Below are 5,528 nucleotides of genomic sequence, written 5' to 3' on the forward strand. Positions count from 1 at the left end.
CCTTATCTCTCCAGGGCTGCTGCTTTATAAACCACAGTTTTCAGCTCAGCACACTTAGACATTGCTTGTTTCAACTTCTTTTCCGTCTGCTTTGGAACAGGTAAAAAAATTTTGATATGCAAAGATTACCTTTGTTTAGAATTCACTGCAGCAATTAAAAATATTGTGTGTTTATTGAGTTCTAAAAAGATGTTTATAGAAGACAATTTTCTTATGAATTTATTCTCACAGACAGTAATGTGAACTGTGTGGCTGTTTGCTAAAATCAAAGATCTGTGGATCTCCAAAGCTGAATTTGTTGATTAATTGCTGTGAATCAGAATTCTGGAAACCAAAGATTTTGTAGCAACCTCACAAGAGAACATCAAAATTCTTGGGAATCAGAACTCGCTTTGAGGTTTGGCTTATGTAATTACTACGAATTGTAATATTTTATTATTAATTAATAAAGCCAAGCTCAGTCTCTAATGAAGGAATGAAGAAACTCTTCACACAAGGAATTATTACTAACAAGTTGATTTCTAGTCAACTTGTTAGTAAGTTGACTAGAACTTACTAACAAGTTCTAGTCAACTAGACTAGAACTTGTCTAGTTGACAAGTCTAGTTGTCAACTAGACAAGTTGACAACTAGACTTATATATTAACCAATATATTTGGTTAAAATATATTAACCAAATAGCCAAACTTTACAGCTGAATTATTATGTGAATAACGTCTTTCTTTAAGTATTGGCATGTAACCTATTACTACTATTGAGACAAAAGGAATATATCGGATAATAAAATGGGAATCAAATCAGATTAATGAATGAACTTCAATGGGGTTTTTTCTCAAATATCTACTGGCTGAGCCTTTTTGTGTTATCTAGCCTTTATGTTGTCTTGTGGGTCAAAAGTGACCCACTACCATGTTTAGCTGTAGAAAAAAATACCTTAAACTATCTTTTTTAACTTGAAATTTTATGACTTCTCCTAAATTGAACGATTCATTAGAAAAAGTGATACTTTGTTTATGTTTATGTTTCCATGAGGTCTGTAGACCACTAGGGTACAAAGATTGTCTTATGGGTCATTTTTGACCCAAGAATTATGAAACCATTAAAACACTTGAAAAAAGTTAAAGGGTCAGACACAAACTTTCTCTAATATATACTTATACCCACACACCCAAAGGTCATACACAGACTTTCTCTATTACATAAACACACACCTACACACCCGCATATGCACCCATACACATGTCAAATAAACTGGATTGATGTATGAATTGAACTTGTATTTGACCTGCACCTGCAGCTAACCCCTCACATTACACCAGCTCCCAAACACAACAAAAAACAATATCAGACATAATAAAAACAAATTCACTATACAGAATATAAAGGTACCCTAAATCAAAGTACCTCTAGTTGATTCCTTGCTGAAAGTGAGTAGATGTTTGACTGTCCAACAGGTCCTATGTTTTACGTTCACATATATTGTCCTACATAAGATGTTGAATATCTTATGTTCAATGTCTTATGCTGAAGTTGTTCTTATTTTGAACATCTTCAACATTTTCTGTTGAAGAATGTTGTATGAGAGATGTATTTTCATAATTCACTTTCTAAATATAAAAGAATGAACGGTTGACAAAAAAGTTACAGATTGTTGACTTTTTATCCCTTTCACTATGGGTAATTCAGAAGTAATTACTTCACATTTATATAATTACAATAATAAACCCTTATTGTGTAAAAGAAAACTTATGGCAGTTGTTTTGTGGTAAAAAGAAAATAAAATGTAATACTGTTGATTGTCTTTTTGTATTGTGTAACAAAAACATAAATGATAAATTAATTAAATTGAGTTAAATTGATAAATACCAGATTGTTCCATTATGTAAAAGTGATTTTGGATTTCAAGTTAAAGTAAGCTGCTTTATTGTGGTGCTTTTGTTAGGGCGGGTCATTTTGACCCGTATGTCAAGGGGAGTAAAAACAATGTTAAGATCGCACAAAGGCGAGAACTGTTTACTAATGTTTCACCATCAATAACTGCTGCTCCCAAGAACAAATATGCTCTAACTCAAAAATGTGATAGTAGCTTATGCTAACACATGCAAAAATAAAAAATAACTGAACAAACATACATATATAAAAATGTACATAAAAGTTCAAATGCATGTATGAATTAAATGTGTATTTGTTTAAATAAATATTTAAAAGTATTTAACACATAGGTAAGTAATATTCACAATATTTTTAAACAATATTTAACCATTAAGTTTGACTTGTATTCAATTCAGATTAAAGTCCTGTGTTAGCAGCAGATCCTGAATTTATTTTATGTCAGCCAGACCTTCTAAATTCAATGGGTAACTATGTGCTACACTGTTAAAATGAATGGTGGTAACAGGTATTTACCCATGTATTAAATACATTTAAATATTTTTTGAAACAATCCTGCATTTAATTCATACAAGCTTTTGATCTTTTATGTACATTTTCACATATGTATCTCTGATCAGGTATTTCTTTATTTTTGCATTTGTTAGCATAACCCTTCCTGTAACACTTTGACAGTCATGACAACTTGACATTAATCGAGAATCATCATCTGTCATAAATATGTCATAATATTTAACTATCAAAATTTAAAATGTTATGTAACTTTGTGTATTATTACATTACAAATTTTTGATAAATAAATGGTTAATGTCAAGTTGCCATTACAAAGACATTTTAAATAATGTCAAATTTGCATGAAAAGTGTCATTATTTACTGAATGACATTTAATGACAACCGTCATAAATATTCATGAAGACTCCTTAATGTTTATGCAATGTCATGTCAGTTTTATGCACACCCCTTCAAATAAAGTATATAACTTTATTATATGTTGTATATAAATAAGTCATAAAAATAGCAAAAATGCCATGCATTATGTAAAAAACAGTTAATTCCTTTTCTATCTCTTTGCTTCTGACTACAGCGATGCTGCCCGATTCAACTTCAGCTCTTCTTCTCCTAAGCGTCCTCCTTGTTCACTCTTCTGTTCTGTCATGTCGGACTGGGACCCAAACAGAGTGTGATGCTGCTCCATTTGTACCAGGACACAACTTGATGGGGCAAGGTTTTGATATAGTCAAACTGGAAAGGAAAAGAGCTCACGTGATTGATGTGAAGACTTACCTGAGCCCTAGACACAGCTGTATTCTCTGCTCCAACCCTCTTCAAAACGATGTCTACCAAAAAGTAATTTAAGAACCTTGTATTAACTTGTTGTTGAAAATTTGCGATATAAATTAAATTACCTTTACCGTTAAGATTTATAAATCAACAGCTGCTTGTCTGACTTGATAGATTAACAACAATGTGACTTTTCTTCCTTTTAAGCTTCCATCTTCTGTTGTGGACTTCCATGCCATCCCTCGATGTAATCCTGAAATACACAACAGTTTTCATACTTCTGCTAGGTAGAGTATTTAAACGGCATTGTCAACACTGTAAACATTGAATCAGATAATTGCACTAATTATGTTCCAATCAAGAGAATATGTTTATTGGACCCTAAGGTGGTAGACCAACACATAGTGCATTTATTTCTGAAGTAGAAGCAAAGTATGAAAAATTTTATGTGCATTTATGCTGATACTCCGGTGCTTATAAATATATTCCAAGTGCAACCAGTTCACTTGAATGGTCACCAATAGAATAATTAAACACATTTTAAAGCCTTTATTTCTGTTAATTATGATGATTTTCAATTTAAAAGTAATGCAAACCTAACATTGAAAATTGGTGTGGGACCCGAGTGGCAATATTGATATAGTTAAAACTGTTGCAGGGTTTTAAAAATGAGCCTGTTAAGATTGACAATAAATTACTACAACATAAGTCAAAAAAATGCAGGGCAACGTTATGTAGTAGAGTCAATAAAAAAATGTCTGTGGAAGGAAGTTGGAATGGAGTCTTAGCTAAGGGACGAGGGCGTGGCCCTCTCGCCGGCACTCGGTCTTCTTCTCGCCACCAGCCAACCGATCCGCTGCGGCCACCAGCAGACGAAACTTGGCAGCGATCCAGCCACTCGGTCCTCCACAGCCATAGACATTAATACATAGATGCCTTGTGGAGCAGATCAGCCCGTTGCTGCGATACGTAACAGCGTCCGCCATATTGAATGTGGAATATGTGCCAGTAAGGTAATACAAGTGAATGAACCGAACTTTAAAGTGCCGTTCTACAAAGTATTTTAAGTTAAAACCTGCCATTGACACATTTTCGCACACACATTAATATATTTGGCAATCAAAGAAATTACTAAAGAGAGCATTTCTAACTTTTGATGTGATTATTTAATTGTTTTGGGGCATTTCTGAATAAAGAGCACAATATTTTATTTGACAGAAATGATTCTGATAATTTTTATAATGACATTGATGAACAGACACACTTCCTGTACTTATTTTTATACGTTATTGAGAAATGACTTTTGATTTATAAATCACTCATTGTCAAACATTAAACTACATATTTTTCTTACTTTTTTCCAGAGAATTTACAGTATGTCAACTCTGCTATTGACAGCAAAGAGTGAAAATAATTTTAACAGAGTAAATTATTTTTTATTTCATTACATAAGCTACATTAATACACTAATACTTCAGATTGAGATATTTAAAAATACACAAAAAGTCAAAGAATAAAACATTTATTTATTATACTGAGAACGCTGGTCACAGGCAGGGCTTCAGTCTGCTGGTCACACTGGGAGAGCTCCAATGACTTCTGAGACGTCCTGGTCCACAGGCTAAAGCCAAGGATAAAAGAGAAATTATCCAAAAGTGTAATAGAAAATACATACGATATGTTTCGTATATGTTTTGTTAAGGAAGACTATCTAAATTAGTTAATTTTGGAAAAAGTCTGGCTCTCTCTTCCTCTTGGATCCCAGGTCCTCCCAGCAGGCTGCATGTATCCACAAGGAAAACAATAATGTGTGTTGACGTCACAGAATTGCAGTTTAATCCAATATAAGACAGTGCATGAACTTACACAGAAACTTCAGAACAACAAAGACATACATTCATTTACCTGATACAAATGGAAAGAATAAGGAAAGAAAGAAAAGCAAATACGTGCAAAGACGTCTTTGGAGAATTGCAAGAGCAAATCCTAATTTGTTACTCTGTGTGGAAAGTTTTATCTTATCTTTAGTTCATTCAAATAAGGCGTATCTATGCTCATCCAACCAGGAGCTATCTCTGACCCTTTATCTGAAGCCAGGAACTCCTGCTGTGTTTACGGCTTTTCACAGATGAATGTGAAAAGCTACAACTTCCACTGCATTGTTTACCACACAGACAAAAGGCAGTTCAAACGATCCTAGCAAACCATCTGCTTTAACTTCAGGTAAAATAAAGGTCAAAAAGCCAGGATACGTTACTGATTTTAAAACCACAATTAGGCCATTTGAATCAAGACATGTTAAGTTTTAAAACTAGCTTATTTTAAATTTATTTTCTCAACAATTCCCTCTTTTAAT

The 5,528-nt window shown here is 33.2% G+C and overlaps 1 long non-coding RNA gene across 1 annotated transcript; it reads left to right on the plus strand.

Annotated features, from left to right (window-relative positions):
- LOC103131987 (uncharacterized) lies at nucleotides 1-3,477 on the plus strand. The gene is made up of 3 exons (XR_475469.2): nucleotides 1-100; nucleotides 2,976-3,238; nucleotides 3,380-3,477. It is a non-coding gene; the product is annotated as an uncharacterized LOC103131987 (long non-coding RNA).
- The last annotated feature ends 2,051 nt before the right edge of the window (nucleotides 3,478-5,528 follow it).

This window comes from Poecilia formosa, unplaced genomic scaffold, assembly GCF_000485575.1.
Source record: "Poecilia formosa unplaced genomic scaffold, Poecilia_formosa-5.1.2 Scaffold893, whole genome shotgun sequence".
In the NCBI taxonomy this organism is placed as follows: domain Eukaryota; kingdom Metazoa; phylum Chordata; class Actinopteri; order Cyprinodontiformes; family Poeciliidae; genus Poecilia; species Poecilia formosa.